Source organism: Halichoerus grypus, chromosome 10 (genome assembly GCF_964656455.1).
Source record: "Halichoerus grypus chromosome 10, mHalGry1.hap1.1, whole genome shotgun sequence".
Lineage (NCBI taxonomy): Eukaryota > Metazoa > Chordata > Mammalia > Carnivora > Phocidae > Halichoerus > Halichoerus grypus.
Genome location: NC_135721.1, coordinates 32079543 through 32102777, shown reverse-complemented (window position 1 = coordinate 32102777; position 23235 = coordinate 32079543). Strand labels below are relative to the sequence as shown.

Here is a 23235-nt window from a genome sequence, read left to right as displayed (position 1 = left end):
GATTATGGAAAGAGAATTTACCAGCTTTTGGCTAACAAGGAGAGATGTCCATTCCCCAGTGGAAGGAACAACATGGGAACACATATGGTAGCTATTTGAGATATTCATTGGAATCTAATGCTCCACAATAACCATAATGGATTGTTCTTAGCTTTGGAAAATATTATTTCAGAGATAATAATCTTAATTTTCTGGGCTAAGTTTAGCTCTTGCTACTTTAATTCCCTAATTGAGTATGTTCTTAAATTGAATTGTTCACAGGATACATTGACTCCAAACCCTAATACAACTGCAAGTTTCTTCTCTGAATTCCTGTGAATAATTAAAAAAAAAACCCTTAATTTGTATTTGTTGTCCATTGCCTTTGGATCATAGGGGATCATTCAGATAATCTGCACAAGCTCAAATACTCAGGCGAGCTCACCCATTCACTATAATACATGGAGTTCTTCACTGTCACCATCAAATCTCCCCGCCCTGTCTTTCTTCAATTTAATGAGAAAGGAGCAGATTGTAGCATATGTAGAGTTGCTGGAGAGTGTTTGGTCTGTCCTGGGTGGAAATGGGGCTAAAGTATAGGTTTTCTGGCTCTTTGATGAAAGCAGGAGTCAGTAGGCCAATCTCCTCGGATCTAATGCATTGCTGACAACAGACACTAGAGTGGAGGTTAGGGCACTGAGGCATCTCAGAACGTAAGTCCTGGGCTGCCAGGAAACCACGTGGAAGGGGACGTGTTGTGCTGGAGCCTCTGTGGCTGGTGCATCCTTCCCTCCTTTAGGACTTCCCATTGCAAACGCTGTCTTCATAGAGTTTGGATGAAACCTGTATCCTCAGAGTTTGGACGTCTACTCTGTGCAGAAACATAATTCAGATTTCATCTCTGCCTTCTGAAGTGGGTAAGACGTGGCCCCTGACTTAAATAACAAACATACAAATATTATAAAATATAATGCAAAGTACAGTGGGAGGTTTCAATCTCAGAGAAAATTCAATAATAATGCTTTACCTAAGATTGTCTACATTTTCTTGGTGTATTCAATATTACTTGGAAGATGATTTAATGTTGTGCATTACAGGCAACGGAATAAGGACTTGGCTGTGAGGTTGAGGTTGATCTGTGTTTGCTTTCAGCTCTGTCACGTAATAGCCCTGGGCCCTGGGATAGGTCACATCCCTCTTGTCACGTAATAGCCTTGGGCCCTGGGACAGGTCACATCCCTCTTGAAGTCCCAATTTCATCAACTATAAAATGGCAACAGTAATAATATCTTCTTTACAGGAATAATTTGAGGATTAGAGATCATTTGTAGAAAGTGCCTACCACAGAGTCCGGCTCATTACAGGCATTCAGAAAATGGTAGTTTATACTCGTTACCCAAAGATTAGTTCTTATGCCTTTATAATTTATAACATCTTTTAATTTTATACGAGAGATACATTAAGCTTAAAATAATAATACACATAAAATGAATGCCAAGTTACTGACCTTTTTCTTTCAGTAGATACATAAGTGTTGGAGCAAATACAGCTTATGTTTTAAAACCTTAGATTGCATTTTAAAAATTCCAATTCAAATTATTTATAAATTTGAACGTGCCTTTTTAGACCACACGCACACACACAAAGGACATATTTACTGTGAGCCATTGTTTTATTTCTTTTTTTAAAAGAAATCAACCACATGGTTGATATAAAAGTGAAAATACATGGGCTTTAGAAGTAGAGAAATCTTGGGGTGCCTAGGTGGCTCAGTCAGTTAAGCTTCTGCCTTTGGCTCAGGTCATGATCCCAGGGTCTTGGGATCAAGCCCCGCGTCGGGCTCCCTGCTCAGTAGGGAGCCTGCTTCTCCCTCTCCCACTCCCCCTGCTTGTGTTCCCTCTCTCACTGTCTCTCTCTCTGTCAAATAAATAAATAAATAATCTTAAAAAAAAAAAGTAGAGAAATCTTGGTTTAAACTTCGGGTTAAACACATATCTCTGTTGGCTTTCATATTTGATAGTTCTAAGCCTGTTTGCAAATATGTAAAATGGGGGTAATAATAAATTTTTGTGTTCTTAGGAATAAAGAAGGTGATCTAGGAAAGCACCTGGTAGTCTGCCTTATAGAAGATAGTAACTTTTACTTCACTAACTGTATATAACAGGTGAGGGAGGGGCAAAAATCTCATTACGAACAACTCCCTAAATGGGATAAAAAAAAAAAAGACAAAATTTCCTAATTGTGTATTATTTCCTTCCAATATACTCTCCTACTCCCCTACTGACCCTTGAATCTTCCCTTGTCTCCACCATGAAGTGTGTGTTCTTCTCTCAGATTTCATTGCTGTTTTTTCCTTTTAAACAAGGCTACTGTGCTTGACAATGAATCGATGCATTTATTTAATTCTGTCTTCTAAAATAAAGGATATAACAGCCAAAAATATAAGTACATGGGGACTAAATAAAGATCTCTCTTCTGGCCAATAAAATTCGACCTCTTTTTCAGGGGTCATAAGTTAATGCAATGCACAATATTTTGAAAGTATTTAGTTTCCTTTATTTAGAAATTGTTAGCACAGAGTTTCATTAAAGCTAGTAGATGTTATACACAGCTAAAAGAAAATCTTAGTGTCACTGAAGGAAAATGACGTTTTCTCACGGAACGTTCCCCAGAGCTCTTTGATGTGGGTGTTATACTCATTTATAGGTAAGGAAACTAGCGGTCAGAGAGGTTAGATAAGTAACTTCTTTGATGTCACATATACAGCAACAGGTGAAGCTAGACCTTGAACTCAAGTAGTCTGGCTCAGAACTGTGGGTTCTCCCCATTGTTCCATGCTGACTTCTTTGATAGTATGTGTAAAGGGCCTGTGGTGGGAGAAAGCGTGGCACAGGAGATTCTCAAAAAGATTCTGCCTTTCATGAGCTGAAATTTATAGGTTAGAAGCATGAAGTGTGGCTTTCTTTAAGAAGTGTTGAGGTGAGGGGCACCTGGGTGGTTCAGTCGTTAAGCGTCTGCCTTCGGCTCAGGTCATGATCCCAGGGTCCTGGGATCGAGTCCCGCATCGGGATCCCTGCTCTGCGGGAAGCCTGCTTCTCCCTCTCCCACTCCCCCTGCTCGTGTTCCCTCTCTCGCTGTGTCTCTCTCTGTCAAATAAATAAAATCTTTAAAAAAAAAAAAGAAGTGTTGAGGTGACACTGGTTTAACTATTTATTGCAACTTCAACACCCGGTCACATCATTCTTAAATGATCTTATTCTAGCCTGAGAAAAATAACAACACACAAGTTTCCCTTGAAGGACTGAGATACTATGTCTCCCCTTACTATTGATTTACTGCATGTTTCTTATATGCCTTATATTGTGCTAAGGGTTTCATAAGTACTATATCCATTCAATGCTCTACATACTCTAGGATGTGTCTGTGATACCCCTAAAGATTAGGAAATAGGTATCTCAAATTTAACCCATCCAAACCCATTACACTCCTTTTCTTACCCACACCTGCTCCTCTCTCTAGGTTCCTGATTTCACCAAACATGATTACCATTTACCTAGTTCTTCCGAGCAGAAGCCTGGCAGTCATCCCTGATTCTTTTCATCAGTAAATTGGTTAGCTCCTCTGACAAAAAAAAAAAAAAAAAAAATGCCCTACCTATCCATCTCTCATCTCCTCCACAGCTTGTCCAAGACACTGCCATCTCTCTCCAGTCTCCCCAGTTCTTTTCTTGCCCATGATCCACTCCCTCCTGTCAGCTCCACAGTGAATTCTTACACAGCAGCTGGAATGATCCTTTAAAGTCCAAGCCAGACCCAGCATTCTCCTGCTTAAAAACCTCCAATGTGTTTCTATCACACTTAAAAAAAAAAAAAAAAAAGCCAGACATGGGACAGATACTACGTGATACTACATATATGAGGAATCCAAAGTATCAGACTCCTAGAAGCAGAGAGTAGAACATGGTTGCCAGAGGGTGGAGGGAGGGGGAATAGGAGAGGTATTAGTAAAAGGGTACTAAATTTCAATTTTGCAACATGGATTAAGTCCTGGATATCTACTGTGCAGCATGGTGCCTATAGTTAACAATAGTGGATAGTCTACTTAAAGATTTGCTGAGAGGGTGGATCTTATGTTAAGTGTTCTTATCACACACACATAAAAATCCATAACCATTGGCTACAGGCCCCATGTGATCTAGCTCTACTCTCATCCTCCCTTATGCCTCTTGGCTACACTGGCCTTCTTGATGTGCCAACCACTCCACACTCATTTCTGCCCCAGGACCTTTGCACTTACTATTCTCTCTGGTAAGTTCTTTCCCAACTAGCATGATGTCTCTCATTTTATTCAGCTCTCTGCTCATGTATCGGAGGCTTTTACTGCTCATTTATGTTGAAGATGACACCTTCACCATCACCCATTTTCGGTCCCCACTACCCTGCTTTATTTTTATTTATCGTATTGATATTATTTTATATATGTTATTATTTGACTGTTTTTTTAATCTTCCTCTGGAATGTTTGTTTTATGAGATGAGAGCATCATTCTTGTTCACTGTGTATGCACTCTGTATGTAACAGTTTTGGGTACATAATAGGCACTCAAAGCATCATTGTTGAATGAATGAATAAATCAATGAATGAGTCGGCAAGTTAGTTGCCACATTTCAATTCAAATAGCCAGTAAGTAGCAGAGACAGAATGTGAACCCAGGCACAGAACACTACCCAAAGTCTGTCTAAAATGCTCTCTATTACCTGGATGTGAAAGGTGATCTTGGCACATGCTATACCTGGTTGAGTATACAAAAGGACACATGGGAAATAAAAAATGATGTATGTGTTTGTCTACCTTTTAACCTGTCTGTATGCGGGCTGATTCCTCAGGAGAGTAAAAGCCATTCTGCAACTTGGTAGAGCACACATGCTGACTGAAACTATGCTCAGATTATTGCTCAATTTAAAATCACTCCAAACTTGAAAGATCACTGAGCTCCAAGACTTTTTTTTGTCCTTCCCTCAGTTTATTCTCTGTAAATTTTGGTGCCTTTAGACAGGATGCAGACAAAACAACTTAGCCATACAGGTCATTCTTCTCTGTTTGGCACTCAGACTTTTTTCCCTCTCTGCTTTCCTGCGTGCTGCATTCCATTTTTGGGACTGCACTTGAAAGGCCAGACTTGGAAATTCCGTCATAGCATGAGTTCTGGTGGAAGAGAATAAAACATTGACTCAAGCTTTGCTCTCTTTCCCAGAAAGGGTCACACTAACTGATGGCAGGCTGTGACCCTGGGAGGAATGGGGCTATGACTGCAAAGCAGGGCTTGTCAAAACACTGAGTGCTGGGCCCCACTCCCAGAAATTTGAATTCGTGGTGGGGAGAGCCCTGGAATTTCTATTTCTAACAAGTTCCTGGTGATGGTGATGCTGCTGATCCACTTGAGCCCAGGGTACGGTGCGTTTACTCATGATGTGGCAGGAAACGGCCCATCCCAACTCTAGCAAAAGAACAACTCGGGAAAGGGAAGGCTTAGCTATCTTATCACTCACTCCATCAATCACTCACTGTTTGCAGTACAGGGGAACGACAATGACCCCACAAATAGAGGTGTATAGCCAGGCTTCCTGAGAAATGAACCGATTCAGAGTCTTAAGCCAGCTTTTGTTAGTTCTGGAGATTACAGTTGAGAGCCTACAAAAAATTAGAGGTTCTCAAGATACAGATTTGCTTGCTGGTCAGTGTAAAGCATATTGGTTCAGAGTTCGGGATACTCAGACCCAAATTTGCTTCATTTCTTTCTTTTATTCATAGGCTAACAACTCTGGGAATAAATCGGTGGTCCTGTCCCTGTCAGAATTGAAGGGTATCATTTTTCTTGTTCTTAACTGTATGGATTTTTTTTTCTCTGACATTCTCCCTGGGCTCAGAGTAATCTTCTGACTGCTTTCCTGCATAATTAAGATATAAACATGTTTTCTTCCCCATCACTCCAACTTCCTTTACAGGAAAATGGAAATACAATTTATGAAGCGCCCCCAACATTTTTAAAGCATGTTTATTTTTAAAAATGTGGTCATTGAGGCAAGGGTGTAGTAATTCCTTTTAAGGCATGTGATAGGAGGTAGGGATCTGGGAAGAGTAGCAGGACCCAGAGTGAATGCTTTTTGCTGTGCTTGCATTGGAACCAAGGGAGACGAAGTGTTAAAATATCTAGCATTCACTGTCATCACCACGAAACATGAGAATCCACCACACAACGAAGACTATGTCTGGACTTTGGAAGAGCAAACAATATTGGAAAAGTGCTGCCTTTCAAGCTTGGACTACTCTAGTTGAACCAGTTATAAAAGATGAAAATCTGTGACTTATAACGTCTTGCCCCTTTTTGAAAACAGACCAACAAAACACAGACCGTGACTCTCAGAGCTCTTGATAGTTTGCCCATCCTGACCTGTCCTCATTGGTTTGGTGTGGGTGTCAGGGCAAGGGAGATGGCGTGGAGAAGCATGGTTATGTGCCCTGGGATCTTACATGCTTATTACTGTGTTTAATACTTGGTTTTGAGTGTCAGGTTCAAGAATTCTTGGCATCAGTCTGGGAATCTAGGTCCTGCTAGGTACATGACCTACGCCCAATTCTGAATAAGAGTTTCCTGGCAGGCTCAACCACAAGATTTTAGGTTTGTGTACATTGGGCTAGATTGGCCAAAACTCAGGCTACTGGGCGACCTGAAGTTTTGGGATTTCTTTTTCCTCATGGCATTTAAATATTGCTTCATAAGATTGCTTACTCTCAACAGATGCTTTTTTGAGTGCATTTCTCCCAGATGTTTTCCTCTCTGATAGTTTACGTTAAAATAAATAGCAGATCTGGGTGTCTTACTCAAAGACGTACTTTCTTAGAGCCAGAGCCACTATGGCATGTTTGCAGTGGACACCTGGAGGGACCTGGTGTCTTGTCCCTTTGCTTTTGTGTCCTTGGGGGGCATGGGAGGGTTGGGTAGAAACCACCAGAAATTTGCACCGAATCCCTCCCTTCAATGCATCTTACCTCACCTGTGTTGGTATAGACTCAGACCTTGTCACCATAAAAGAATATTGCAAAAAATTCCAAACATCTTGTGCAGTCAGCAAGCTGATCTGAGTGGGTTGATACCTGTTAAGTGAACAGAGCAGTGCCTGGCAGCTACTGAGTGCTATATACAGATTAAGTAAGTAGTTGTGCTGGTTAGAATCTCAAGCGACCTTAGAGGGGATGAATCCAGAATTTCCTAAAGTGCTGCTTAAAACTTGAGTTTTCAGTTCATAGGTAATGTTCATAGGCACGTTCCCAGGTGTTGGACAAGAAAAGGTGTGGCAGGAGGGGGTCAGCCTATGGCAAGATTGAGGAAATGAGTAGTTAAACAGAATTGAAAAGGTTAACTTGCAGCTGAACTCTTTAGAAGGTTGACTAGATGTTGCTCTGACTCTCTTTTTAAGTAGATGTTTCCGAGGTTTTATATTCGATCATATATCTTTTGCCTTCCCTTTTTTGTATAGAACATTTCACAGAGGAATGAGAAATTTGAGGTAGCCCAACATCCTCATGTCATTCATTATTGAAATGAGGTCCTGAAAACTTAAGTCTTAAAAGCTCACGCATATGCGGAAATTTCAGAATACAACTGGAAGTATTCGTACAGTCTCTTATTGTAATATGGTGAGGACCTCTGCAGGGACACATCTCACCCAGGTATAAATCTAAACGTGGTTAATACATTGAGCACAGTATCAAGGATACTGCATACTGTTTGTATTTCCAGTGACCAGTCTTTTTGGTAACCCCCAAAACTCTCTGGGTCTCCACCATCTCAGACATAAAGTGTAAGCAGATGATAATCACTGAAGTTTATTCTGTGAGAATTTAGAATCGTCAAGTACAATTGTAATACTGTATATTCCAGTTATTAGTCAGAAGGTGCCACTATTTAAGTAAGTTCCCCAACTTGTGACCATAAACCATATAATAGCATGTTGACACCCCCCCAAGAGAAATATAGAGAGAAAGCAAATTTTAACATTTTTCATTTAAATTTTCCAGAAACAGTGTTCCCAACTAGCCATTCATCCATCTCTCTTCCTATTCACATTCTAGTACTCTTTTTTCCAATACCAGAATATATGCTATCATCTACCTAATCCCACTATACCTATCTCCACAAAAACAAAATGTCTTTATCACAGTGAAAGTATAATGTAAAAAAATTTAAAACATGACTTACATACATAAAATGAATATATGTCAAAAAATTCATTCAACTCATTTATTACTTAGGGATCTAGTAAGATGGCTGGATCATTTTAAAGAGCCAAGTATGTGCAGTCCATTTAATAAATGTTAGAATAAAATTGCTGTGTTAGATATAGAAGTGGTTAATATATACCTTACAGGGAAATAAATTGCAAGCTTTGGGGTTATCTTTACCTCTAGACAAAAATTATTTGTATCTCTACCAGACAGAATTTTCCAGGTTAATATGAAACTTCACTAAGTCTTGTACTTTTCATCAAAAATAAACAAAGTGATTCAACAAAATGCACTTTCCCTAAATAATTTGATAACCCTTGATTAGGTCTCTGCCCTCATATGTTACTGAAAGGACATGCTACCCACATTTGCCTTCCTCTCTCTCTCTTTTTTAAAGATTTAGTTATTTATTTAAGAGAGCGAGAGAGTGCATGTGCGCTCACAAGCTGGGGGAGGGGTAGGGGGCAGAGGGTGAAGGGGAGAGAGATTCTCAAGCAGACTCTGCGCTGAGAATGGAGCCCTGATGCAGGGCTTGATGTGACTACCCTGAGAACATGACCTGAGCCGAAACCAAGATCGGATGCTTAACCAACTGAGACACTCAGGCGCCCTCACATTTGCCTTTTTCTAACGTTATAAATGTTTTTCCTTAATATCATAAACAGTGTCCATGCTCTAGGCAGATAGGGTACATAATTTTAGAAGGATTCACTTACAGGCAAATCTACTTCAAGGATAAGAATTGTGTTCTTCCTTGGTGGCCCATACAGTGGGATTTGACCTATGATCACTATTGCCCTATGGATGTCAGAAATGGAAGTCATGCATTAATACTAATGTTCTAAAAATAACCTTATAGTTTAGAAGAATATATTCACATACCACTTGTATAATCTTAAAAACAATTTTAAGAAGTAGGTGTTAGTAATTGTATTTTATACATAAAAAAATTGTATTTTATACATAAAAAAGAGAGACTCAGAGAAGTGAAGGAACTTTCCCCAAAACATAATGTTAATATGTGGCAAAGCTTACGACTAGAATTTAGATCCAGAAGCGTGATATTTTAACTGTGTGTTGATATTTTCTGGAATCTCAGAAGACCTCAAAGACACAATAGTGTGATTTGTTTTCTATTTTGGAAACACTAAGACATTTTTGTCACTTCTAGCAAAGAAAACATCCTTAATTCATAGAGGGTAAGTTAAGGAAGGACCTTGTAAAATCAGCAGTCATAGAAGGAGCTCTCCTTCATTTTATAAAGTAACCTGCAGAAATGCCCAGAGTTTCCATCTCAGTTACTTGACTTGGACTCCAGAGTAAACTATATGAGTCGTGATGTTGTGATTCTAATTAGCAGGACAGTCAAGGCCAGGTAAGAAGGCAACTGTTACCCCTATCATGCTTGCTTATCCTATTTATTTATCCATCCAAATTTGAGACATGGTTTTAAAAAGCAAGCTAACCCCAGGGAGGAGTGCTTGCTAGTGCTCTTTGAGCTCCTTCCAGAAGATGAATTAACCTGTTTCAGGGAACCAATGAATTGCTGACCTCACTTTTCTGCATATGAAAACATAGGCACAAAGGACCCGGGAGCACACAAAGCAAAACTAGTACTACGCCAGACAAGGAAATGGGCCAGGTTGCTCCCTCTCCTCGGTACCACTCCATCCCTTTCTTCTCCATACCACTCCACCCCTTTCTACTCTTGGGCATCAGCCCCTGCAAGCTCCTTCTCCTATATGAATCACATAAAACATTTCATAGTAGGTTTAAAATGGCTGGTAATAGCTCAAAAGGTAGACTTGCTCAAGGTAATTTGTCTTTGTGCAGGGATTGAAGACTTAAGCAAAAAGAACAAAAACTCAAGCATAACTTTCCAGTGTGTTTTGGGCAGAGATCTCATTGTCTCTGAAATAACTGCTTTAGACTTCTTCCTACCCTCAAGACCCATAAGGCTGATTAGCATGATGAATTTGCATTTTCCCTACTCCCACACTGAGCTGGCTATTTAGCAAGAAATGGAGGAGCCCAGGCCAGACTTGGGAATTAAATTCAGTAAACCTTGAACACTGTGGGGCCCTTCTGCTGGGCAGAGGATTGCAGAGCAGAAATCCTAAACCTGGGATTCTCAAGGAGGGGGTGGGAGATACACCCAGTGTCCCAACTCCTTTTTTGACCAATTTGCCCAAGTGATTCCCCAGAAATTTGAAATAGGGTATTTGAAATGGATATGTTCCTCATGGCTATTAAAGTATATGTTGGTCAGAATCACAGACAACCATTTTTAATATGCAATGAGTACCTAATTTATCTTGACTAAAAAGCAAATTGGCCAAAAGTTACCAAGGGTACAGGCCACAATGAACAATGGGAGGTTCTATTCTCTGCATATGAACATTTTTGTTCTGCTTCATGTAACTATTTATTCTCAATAGACATCCAGACTGCAGGTTAAAAACTGAAAAGTCATGAAGTAATGAAATATATTTCTCTTTATTGACCAGCATTTTCAACTGAATTTGTGGAGATATACACAATAGGTATACAACAGGGTACATTGTATATTGATTACTTTCTGCATCATGATATTTGTTCAAGATTTTTCTGAGTGCATTTTGGCTCTGCCTAACTTTAGAGAACCCTGGCCTCTCTGTAACTAGATCACTAAAGCTCCTGAGAGAGGCTCAAAGCATTGCTGCTCCTTCTACCGAAGTACAATGTAACAAGAGAATGCATGTTACCTTTATCTAATCCCCGGCCATCTTTAAACAGGATACTGGGTCCCACATGAAGCATGACAGCCTTTGAGATAGCAGTTGCTGCTGGTAATGACATCTTGGGAATGAGTGACCTATTATTTCCATGCTTACTAAGAACTACACAAAGAAACATGGAAGAAGATGCTTTAGAGAAGTAGCTGCATTTGTTTATTAATTTGTTTGGTTCTTGAAATTTGGACAGATTCTGTGTGTGTGTATGGGATCTGTGTTGTGGGGTAGCTAATTTTCTTTGCCTTAGGAATATGAGAACAGTCCGTTATCTAAAGCCAACATTTTACTTTCCAGGAAAGCTCCTTGTCTCTGGCCTAGAGATAGTTCCATCAGAAGATCATGCATTAGTCATTTAAATTTTCATCCCTGTTTTTCATTTCAGTTATTTTTATATTTATGTTTACTTATATTTATCATGTATAGCATATTGTTTCCAAATCTTTCAAAACACAGCTATGACTTCAGGCTAAGCTAGTATTTTATTGGATTCCTGTAGTGCATAGTGTAACTTTATCAGCCCCTATTAGGAAATTTTAAAAAGCAGAAAGTCCAGTTGCTGAAGACATTCACCATTTAGTTTCAAAGTAAGAATTGTCACTAGTTTTTGTAATGGAAACTTGTTTTATTGTGACTTATTGATACAAACATGCCCATAGTCATTAATTTTGCTTCTCAATAATCGTTCACATATATTTGAGTGCTTTCAGTAGGATCTGATGCCGTGTGAGGAAGTTTACAGAGCAGCAATGGAATCAAAGCCATGATTTGTGGGCCAGAAGCTTTGACTTGGGTTGCATTCCATTCCAGAGTAATCTTCAGTCATCAGGTTCAGTGTTCTCAGAATAGCTGGGGTTCATTCATATTATCCAGTTTGTAGAAAGCTGGCTTTGGGACACCTGGGTGGCTCAGTCAGTTAAGCGTCGGACTCTTGATTCAGCTCAGGTCATGATTTCAGGGCCATGAGATCGAGCCCTGGGAGACAGGCTCCACGTTCGGCGTGGAGACTGCTTGAGACTCTCTCTCCGTCTCCCTCTACCCCTCCTCCCTCCCCCACCTCGAGTAAGTGCACATGTGTGCTCTCTATCAAACAAAACAAAACAAACAAAAAAACTGGCCTTCACACACACACACACACACACACACACACACACACACACACACACACATCCTATTGTTTGTTTTTACAGGTTAGTAGGTGCCAAATTTATTTTTATGTGTGTCAGGATTTGTCTTACAGGCAGGATAGCTGTGTTTCTTTTCTTTTCTTTTCTTTTTTAGGATAGCTGTGTTTCTATTGTAAATCCATAAATATTCCTGCCTTCTGGGAAATTTACCAGATACTGACCCACTAGGATTATCCATTGGCTGAATTTTAACCTCATTGAAGAATGTGTATGTGTGTGTGTGTGTGTGTGAGAGAGAGAGAGAGAGAGAGAGAGAGAGAGATAAAGAAGTTGGGAGAGAAGATTAAAACAGAGCATAGCTTCTGAACTTCCATATTTTCTAGATTTATCTGAGCTGGGTGATACTGTTCCTGTTACTTTACTTCTCTGTGCCTCAGACCTCTCCTTTACAGTTATGTCTCATAATTAAACATGATTTTGTGAGCTAAATGCTAGTAAAACAGATAAAATTTCGATGATTGATGATTTAGGATTATTGAATGAGAGATAGAACTGGTAGGTGAAAAGGAATCAAGGAATTTCATGTTAATATGTATTGTGGAAAACTTACAATAATTAAAAGAGGCAGACTTCCTGGAGTCATCAGGATGGTATATTTCTCCACAAATAGGAAGAAGAATGTCATATATTCCTAAAGGCATAAATAAGAATACAGGAATATAACTAACAAGAAAAATAAATTGAATGGAAACCAAGGGGGAAACATCTAAGAGATGATGGGAAAAGTATCTAGAGAAAAAGAAAAGTAAGAGATTAATCCATACCAAATATTACCCCTGCGTTCCTGCTATTTGGATCTACTAACTATGGGTGCATTATTAAAGATGGGCTGGATGGAAATGAATAGTTTGTTGTTTTTCTTGCTTTTTTACCCCTTGATAGGCTCTCTATTGAGTCAGGTACTTTCTTAAAGCTTAGAGAATTCAGTGCCATAAGGCAAGAAAGTAAAACTATTCTGCATGAATCAGCTGCTCAGAGTAGCATTCCAATATTTATAAAACAATATCACTCTTTATGATGATGCATCCTTTCCTGGAAAGTCATTCCTAACAAACTATTGCAATTCAGGTATAAATCTCAAAATACCATTCTGAGACAGTGAATTTATTTCCTTCCCCCCCTCCATTCTTAAAGTAAAAAGAAAAGAAAATTTATTTTATGTTTTTAAAGATAAACAATAGCAGAAAAATATACCCAGTACATTAATTAAGTAGTTAACACAATTACCATGTTTCTATTTAAACAGACATTTGCCTTGTTTCCAACTATCTTTGAGAGAAATTGGTTGGCTTTTGTGCATTACAAAAATGTTCCTGTTTTCTTAGGCATAAGGTCACTATTTACTGAATATCTGTTTGGTATACTGTGTTGGTGTATCATATTGGATGCTCACTACCCCCTATGAAGTAAACGCTATTATCCCCATTTTCCAGATGAGGACATGGAGGCTCAGGGAGTTAACTTAACCAGGGTCAGGAAGAAAACTCTGGTCTCTGATACCAAACTCTGTGATCTTTCCATGAATTTAATATTACATTTTTTCATTTTTTTATTTAAAAAGGAAGCAGGAATAAAAATACTGAGGTGTCCTAAAATGGAACGTGCTGGCAAGACACAGAGGTTTGTGCCTGTTTTGGTGGTCAACCAAAGTGAACCTAGCAACCTGTATCTATGTTAGCATCTCCAGAAATGGAGTCTAGACCAGGAGCTGGAGGAGTCCCAGTGGAAAGGGCCAGTTTAAGTAACCTCCCTAAGGGATGTGAAGTTATTTTTCAGAGAAGAGAAGTTTGGTTAAACAAGATTTATCTAGAACTCTAGGGAGCCCTCTGAACTAATTTAGACCTTCCAGGGTATTCAGAACTGACTGTCTATAGCATGGGGCATTCTGAGCTTTTTTAGTGAACATCATTATAAACTGCAGGCAGAGTGGCCCCTGCAAGGCCTTTGCTGTCTTGGTTACATCTTCGTTCATGCATTGATCTGTTTAGCCATTTGAGTGTGTAGAATATATCAGACATTGGTGCAGTATGATAGAAATACATCCCCTGTCTTCACGTGGAGGAGATGTGCAAACACGATTACAAGGCTACATTACAATGTAGCGTAATCACCGTACTAGAGATGCTCACATCTTCAGGGTTCCACCCAAACTGGTCCTAGGGAGGCCAAAGTCGTCCTTGAGATTGGAGCAAAGTGGAGAATCTTAGAGACCAGCCATTTGCCCTGAGCCATAGGTAGAGATTTTAGTTTGTCACCATAGCATGCCATCGTAGGGAGATATACAGCCCTATCTTCTCTGGCTTGTAAATCCCTTTTTTTTTTTGAGATGTAGCTCGAACATTACCCTCTCTGTGGACTCTTCCTTCCCACTGATTCTCAAGCATTTGGTTCATCTACCAACTAGCAGTGTTTTCCAAACTCATTCATTTATCTCTTTCTTGACTCTTTTTCCATAGGCCCATTCCACTCACCCCAATAAGGTCAGATTTCAAAGAGCCTATATTCACATAGAGCCAGCTAATCATGAAAAAGACAGAGCCTCAAAACACATTCATTTCCTGTTGAGAAAAGAAAATCAGCTTATTTCAAATTACTTAAAATTCTGTGAGCCCGGCAGTTTGTAGGAAAGGCTGATCCTGGGCTGCATCTGGGGTCCATGGAAAAGAACTATTCCCATTCTTCTTTTGGGGCTGTCACATTTCTAAGTTTGAAGAGAAGATACTTTTATATTATTCACATGATTTGTAAGAAAATACAAGGGAAAGAAAGCTATGCTCATCATATTTCTTAAAAGAAGTTAGTTTACTATCATTTCTTATTTTCCTGTTTATAGACAGCATTCTTCTCAGATTTCACCTGACCAAACAATGTAAATTTCACCACAGTTACAGAGCGACCATTTTTACTTAATTAGAGGAAGTGTGTTTTCCAGATGAAGCCATATTTGAATCTGAAGGAAATCAAATAAGCAGTAGACGTTAGTTCTTTGAGTGGTTATTTATGCTTTGATATTTTAGGAAATTAGAAAAATTTATGAACATGTTGCTAACTTTCTGAGCATATATCTATGTATTTTTTCTCAACAACTTAAATTTCTAAGATAGTAGGAATGAAAACCACCTGTAGGAAGATGAATATATATATAAAAAATATATATGAAATCCAACCACCTGGCTGGTTCAGTCAGTTGGACATGTGACTCTTGATCTCAGGATTGTGAGTTCAAGCCCCACATTGGGGGTAAAGTTTACTTAAAAAAAAAAAAAAAGACCTTTAAAAATATATATAAAATCTATCTATCTATCTATCTATCTATCTATCTATCTATCCATCTATCATCTATTTATCTTAACTAGAAACTCATATGGGGTTCAGAATATGGCTGTTTACAAACCTGGAGCACTGGTGTCCACCTGGAGGCTGAGATCCGTGAGTTGATATAAATAAGTGTTTTGGCTTTTTGGTGACAGGAGGGATAAGCAACTTTTACTGAGGCCTTGGTAGAGGTCAGGGAGAGAAAAAGATAGTGGCCGGATGGCATGAAGTGTTCCACCCAATCCCAGCAGGCTGAGGGATGAGTTTTAGGATCAGAATGAGAGAGAATGACTATAGGAAGGACACTTCAGCAGTTCTTTGTCATTGGATTTAATTTAAATGTCCCAGACACAAATTAGATATCTTTTCCCTTCACTATATTGGTGTTATCTGCCTGAAAATAGGACACATCCTTTCATCAATGGTTTGAGAATTTTGTCATTATAATCCTCCACTTCAGGCATTCATATTTATGGCTTAATAAAAATGTTTTGGGGGACATTTTAAGGGCATCCTTCTTAGAGTGATTCTTGCCCTTAGAGGGCTTTTCTTCTTTCTCCATAGTAGAATCACAGAGAGTGCTTTTGGTACTGGTACCAATAAAAAACAGCTTTTAAGAATGTTAATGCATACTTATTATTTATTACAAACTAAATTTGGATTATAAATTTCATTTTTAGTATTATTTTTAAAATATGCCCACTGACTGTAAAAAATGTCCTTTTCCAGATATGTGACCTTAAGCTATGCTAAGGTATCTATATATAAAGCTGAAATGACAAAACATGTGATAGTACATTGTTGAGTGAGTTTGAATGGGCTAAAAGGCATGAAAGCCTCATACAATATTCAGTACATGGTAGTATTACCTTCCTCCATCTACAACAACACACTGGACTGGAACTTGGGGTGGGGGTGGAGGATCAGATACAAGCTTTTCTGGGGGAAATGACTAACGTCCCTGAACCCCGTTTCATTTGCTTCTGAAATAAGGTGGCTGGATAATCTCTAAGGCTCCTTTTAACTAACTCTAACATTCTGTGTCTCTATGTATATGTTGATGATGGCACAACAAAATGGGATATCTATTAGTATGCAGATAGATATATTTATAATGTGATGATTACTGACTCCAAGCTAATAGGGGACAACTGATTATATGCTGAAATAATACTAAGTTATGGAAGCCCTAAAAATAAAAATTGGTGTGGTTTTTTGTCATCGTTCTTCCTTATACTATTGAGAAAATAAGGGTGATCAGAAAAATGTATGTTTTCCATTACAGAGCAGAATATACTCAAATGGGAGGCCTGGGTCTTGAGTAAAATGGACCTGAGAATCCCCATATCACTGGTTGCCTCACCATTCTGACAATGAAATTCTGGAATGAAAGAGACTTTTATTGAGTGCAACAAGCATTTTTGTTAAGAGTTTTCTCCCCCACAATTTATCATCCTACTCAGCCAACCTTCAATCCAACTGGAAGCCCTAAAATTCGAACATAACTTAGAAGCATTAAAAAAAAAAAAAAGTGAGGAAAGAAGACTGTGTGTTTGTTTCAGCTCGTACAGTATGGTGTTGAAAAGTACATTCACGAGGCTAGTTGGCTTTTTCTGTCTATGAACAAACTTGGGCAGTCCCCAAGGGTGTCTCTTAAGCTTCTTGTGCTCCACATTGCCATTTTGGTCAAAAGTATTCATGTAAAATATATTGCTTTGTTTATCTGATAACAGATAGCCCTGGAAAAGCTAATCAGTCTAACATAACTCAGGGAAATATCAGAGTGACTCAACTGGATGGTTAATTTTGGTAGTCTGGGATTATAAACTCACTTCAGAAGATTTTTAAACAGGTTTGAAATTCCTTTCCCATAAGAAAGTCTGTATATATTTGACCTTTGGAGTTCAGCCAACTTTGTTCTTCTTTTCTGCAGCATTCTAGAGAATTATGTTCCTAACCATTTTTGACTTGCTAATCTTTTTTCCACCCTAGCTTCACCACACAGTGCTGAAGCATAAAGTTAAAAGAGTCAGAATAAGGAAATTTAGGGAAGAGTGGAACCCTTTCATTAGAATGGACTGGCTTGATAAAGGTACATAGGAAGGTACAGGGGAAACAGCCTTCTTCCCCCTGACGTGTACTAGAGAGTGAGGATAATCACGTTGCTCTTTGAACTGAATTATGTGGTAAAGTGAAGGGTAAATACAGAGTCAGGACTTGTAGTGCCAAAGGTTCAAAGACACTTAATGAAAAACAGAAGCTCTTCACCATCTCAAAAAGCATTTCCTAAGCAGCCAATTGCGTGTGGTGCTGAGAAGAGAATTACATAGATCCAGCCCATGACCTTTACAAAGACATAAAAGGATTTAGAAAGAAAATGCGTGTAGTTTGCCACGTCACCACAGAAATCCTTCAGTAAATCTCTGTTTAGAAAAACCATCATAAGGGAACATACTGATAAGGTTCTATACAAAGCCCATTCCATTCAATGGAGTTAACACACACAAAACCCCACTAATATATAGAACATTTTGATTCTCCTGAGGATTCTTTGCTGTAGGGTTGTGTATGTATCAGAATGGGCCATGGAAGTGAATCTGAGAAGTACCAAGCACAGCTGAGCACTGGTGGAAATATTTTCAGTGTGTGTGTGTGTGTGTGTGTGTGTGTGTTTGAACTAGATTATTCTGTGAACTTCCTGTAGAATCTGAAGTTAAGAGCACTGTCTAGACAGTTCAGTTTTTCAGCTTCACTGATAATAATATTTATAAAAAGCCCACATTTACTGAGAATGTATTATGTGTCAGACACTAAGCTTAGCATGATTTATGGCATTCTCTCAATTTGTATAACAACCCCATAACACTGATGTTATCACCCTCATTTTCCAAGAGCGGAAACTGAGGTACAAGGTGATTAGGTCAACTTCCTGAAATCATGAGCTGGTAAGTGCTGAGAGAGGCAGGATTTGAACCTTGACTGTGGGCATACAAAGCCAGGGCTCATGGCCTGCACCTCTATGACTCCAAACAGCATAATAAGCACCTTACTATAGTTGAAAAGAAAAATGATTTATGATTGTCTTGAGACAAGTGTATCCACTCCATGTTGTATGTGGCTCTTATTTGCAGATAACTGGATAGTATTAGATCAGATACTTATCTCTCTATATTGGCCTGGGTTTAGCAAATGCATTTATTAGATCACAAATTAGTGAATTTAGCCATTTGTCCAGAATGTCTTAATTTACTGAAACATAAACAGTCAGTTCCTTAGCAGTCAATGCAAAAAAGGGACTATATTTTCATTTTCTTTCCTTCCCTGAGCTAGTTCTTGGTGAAATGATGACAATTTCTGCATTCGACTTTGCAAATACAAGCAACAGACTCAAAATATGAGACGTTCTGTATACAGTTTTCTGTCTTTGGGATTGTAATCTGTTGGTGTACCTGCACCAGGTTGGAGTAACTGGCTGATTTGGTAATTCCGGGAAAGCATCAGGTGCCACGCTTATGTCTTCTAGCTTTCTTTTTCATTTTAGCTTATTAAATGTAATCAGCCTTTGAGATTACCTTTATCATTCACTGGTTATTTTATTCTTTTCATACATTTAATCCAACAACATGTGCAGTTTTTGAACAAATAAGACTAAATTTCAGGGAGTTTAGCCTGAAGAATAGCAGGAAGAACTGGTCTTAGTGAGACATGACCATTTATCCTCATCATTTTAATGTGTTTCTTCTACCAGTCTCGCTTCAGGCAAAAGCAGATACTATCATTATCATGGCTCTACTACTCAAATGGAAAAAACACACTGCCACCTAATGTCGTGAACCCAGGAAGTCAGAAATGGGTCTTGGGAATAACCCTGAATTCTAATAAACAAGGCTGTATAGATCATTCAAAAAAATATCATTTAAAACTCAGCTTTCTTAAGATATGGCATCTACTTTGAAAAAAAAAAGACTCATGCTCCACACCCTTTTTTATTCAGAAACATTAGTTTATGTTTCTGATGTTTTAGCTCCTGCTCTTTAAATAACTTGGTTTTTTTTTTTTTTCCTTTTATTATTAGCTCAGTACTTTCCCAGGGTAAGCGATAAATAAAGTTGGAGTGTTAGTTGCAAATTCCCTTCCTTTCTCTCCTCTCTATCCTACCTCAGATTTATTTGTAGACCAGGGCGTCATCCCACAGTGTGCAAGGACACGAGTCAGCCTCACGTGGAGTGGTAAGGGATTGGGGAACCCTTGCAACCTGGGAGTCTTGTGAAATTAAAGCTTTCAGTTCAAAACTAAGTAGGGGCCTTCAATGGAGACAAAAGAGCCAGGCACAAGAACTTGAATTTGCAATGCCACATTTTTGCTAATGAACCCACTAGAACAAGTGATTATAGGTCTTGGCTCATTTCGAAGATATGTCCTAGGGCTGATTCGAAAGAAAAATTGTTGGTAACTTCTCAAAGCTTTTCCTTCTTTCTTCCCATCCTCGTTTCCACACCTGTTAGATAAAGATTCTATTGAATATCTTGAAGGCTTTTAGGTTTAGCTGGTGATCTTCTAATAGCTACTTTATCAAGTAGCAGGAGGAAGCTCAGCCTTTGGCCAGAGAAATTAAAAATTAAAACACACCTGCATTTATTGAATTTCTTGACTTGGCCTTCAGAAAGGGAACATTGTAGTTATACAGACAGAAATGTAAATTACTTTGTTCTGTAGAATACAGGAAAGGAGATGGAGGTCTAGGAAGATTTTTTGGAAGTTGGTTGTATCTAAAGATTGTATATGATTTCAGTTGACCAGAGTGTGTGAGAGTGTTCAATTCAAAGGAAGTTGTAGAAGAAATGGTTCAGCTTGGTGAAATTCCATGTCTGTTTTCAGTTGTAGGGTAGGGAGATGATATTAGAGAAGTAGAGTAGGTCCAAATCATAAAGGACCAGGGGAGACACATCAATGTGTTTGGATTCAACTCTGCCTGCTGATTAGATCTGTCCTTGGGTAGACAAGTGGCATAATCTACCCTATGCTTTAGGAAGGTACCTGGTAATAGTGTGGAGCACAGATTGAAGGGGATGAGGCTAGAGCAAGCAGATCAGATAGGAATTCTCACAATAGTCTAGGTGAAGGATTTTGATGGCCTAAAATAGGAGAAAATTGGATTTGCTGTGTTGTTAGGACCAAACTTGAAAACTTGACTGAATGTGAACTATGAAGATGAAAGAGCCAACAAAGATGATGTTCTTCTGAACTGCAGTGCTTTCAAACGATCTGGAGAACACAAAAAGAGTTCACTTTTGGACATGTTGGATTTCAAATGCTGTCAGTGGCAGGTGGAAATGTATATATCAGGCCAAAAAAGACAATTGAGATTAGGGAGTTAGAAGGGAGAAGTTATAGTTAGAGCCAACAGATGAAGTGACATTACCTACAGAAAGAATATAAAGGTACAAAAGGACTGGAAGAGAACTTTGAGAAATGCTTTATTTACAGGGGTTGTTGGAGGAAGAAAATGAAAGAAAGAAGATAAGGACTGGTTAGAGGCAGGGGGAGGTGAACCTCTGTGGTAGCAGATCAGATGTAACAAGGGAAGGGACAGTTTCAAGGACAAGGGTGAATAACTATTCCTAGTAATGGAACTATCCTTGGGGAGTTTGTAATTTATGTGGATCAGGCTAATTAATTATATTTACTCATATGGTGCTTTGAGTCACAGGGAATTCCTTAGATTGCTTCATGTTCTTTCTTATCACACTATTTACCAGCCTTGATATTCTCTCATCTCTAATAATCCAAACCTATGAATTCCTAAGACTCAAAAGCCTAACTCTTCAGCTACTTTTGCTGAAAATGATCTTGTTCTTTCTTCCCTGAATCCCTGTAGTTGATATAGTTAGTTCTCTTTTCACGTGTGTATGTCTTATTTCACCAACTGGACTGTATGATTTTCAGGGCAAAGTCTGTATTTTAAATTCATTCATTTCTGCCTCAAAGTTTAGCAAAATGCTTTTGTATGAAGAAAGTACTCAAAACTTTTTTTGTTTTTTTTTTTTTTTGAAAAAGCTATGATGTGAAATTTTGTAATATGTATTAGGTATCATAAAATGGTTACCACCTTTGACACATTAATACCTCTTCTGGGAGTATATTTTATAAGAATGATATGAAATGTGGAAACGTCATACACATAAACATATTTGCCAGAGTCCTATTCAAAATAGTTCAAATGTCCAATATTGTAACAACTGAATGTTTATGTGAATTATATAAATATTTCATTCAATGGAATTATACAACTGTTAAAAACCATTAAGACTATTTACCAACTTAGAAATGTGATTATTATTTTTTTAAAAAACAGGACACAAAATAATTTGTGCACTATGGTTTCAAATGTATAAAATGTGCATAGGAAAATATTGGAAGAGAATAGATAAAAATAAATTTTAAGAGGTAAAATTCCAAGTAAGTGGTTTCTTTTCTTTTTAAAATTTGCTGTAATATATTATTGTAATAAGTCATCATACATCAAAACGATGTTTTGTTTTCCTATGAAGGACCTAGTACTGGGCAGTGAACTTAGAAGGTTATTTGGGCCATCAGAGGTTTCTGTTAATGAACCAAGGTCTTGTGATCAATACCTCTGCACTCTGGTTAGGACCCTTCTCTCTTATTTCCACACATTCATCTTTAAACTCACATTGTTGATCCAGATAGATCAAATAGATTTGACTAAGGCCATACACTTAAGGTACAGACCCTTCTGGAAGTGGCTCAATGTCTTATTTATTTATTTGTTTGTTCATTTATATATTTATTTTTATTCAAGTATAATTAACATACAGTGTTATATTAGTTTCAGGTGTACAGTATCAGGATTAACAATTCTATACATTTCTCAGTGCTCATCGTGATAAGTGTACTCCTAATTTGCATTATCTATTTCCCCCATTACCTCATCCAAAAAGTGTCCTTTTTAAATATACAAGTTCGTACCAGGCTGTCAGGATTCATTACTGGCCCATGGTAGTGACCATCACTGTTGAGTCGCACCACCAATTTGTTTCAGCTTATGATGTTGGACAGGGTGACCATCTTGTCCCCTAACAGTTGGCAGTTCTAAGGGCAAAAGAGAAGGAAAAAGTAAGAAGAGTAAAGAGGGTGGAAATCCAAGAAGAGGGGAGCAAGCAAATATGTGGGCTGTACAAGAAATAGGAAGAGACAAGAAAAGACCAAGAGCAAAGCAGGAAGATTTTTCACTCTAAGTGTGTCTGCCTCCCTCTGATGCCTTTTTCTCCATCTCTGAAAAATCTCTTCCCTGCTGCTCAATGGAGCCTTTCAAACAGAAGCACTGTATTTTCAAAAGCCATGACTATTTTTGATCTTTCCTCTAAACAATATTCTGAGGTGGTCTTAACAAGAAAGAGACCTACTCTCTTCAATCGCAGAGTATACTATACCAGAAGTGGGAACCTCAGGCTCACAGCCAAGACACAGGACAAAATAATGTGGTAAATAGAATACCCATAATAGGAAGGGGAAATGAGAATGTAGGCTTATAGGTAAACTATAGGACACACGCCCCAGGCACCATTTAGCCTTTACCACGTAAGGTCCCTAGCTCTGAATTTGAAAAGGTGCTGATGAGCGGGTTCTATATCTCTGCTACCTAGGCTTGCCTGAAAAATCCAGAACAAATGATCC

The 23235-nt window shown here is 38.5% G+C and overlaps 1 protein-coding gene across 14 annotated transcripts in view; it reads left to right on the top strand.

Moving 5' to 3' along the window:
- The window catches only part of SLC8A1 (solute carrier family 8 member A1), a 380628-nt gene that overhangs the window by 147298 nt on the left and 210095 nt on the right, over positions 1-23235 (top strand). The gene's annotated exons all lie outside the window — the stretch shown is intronic.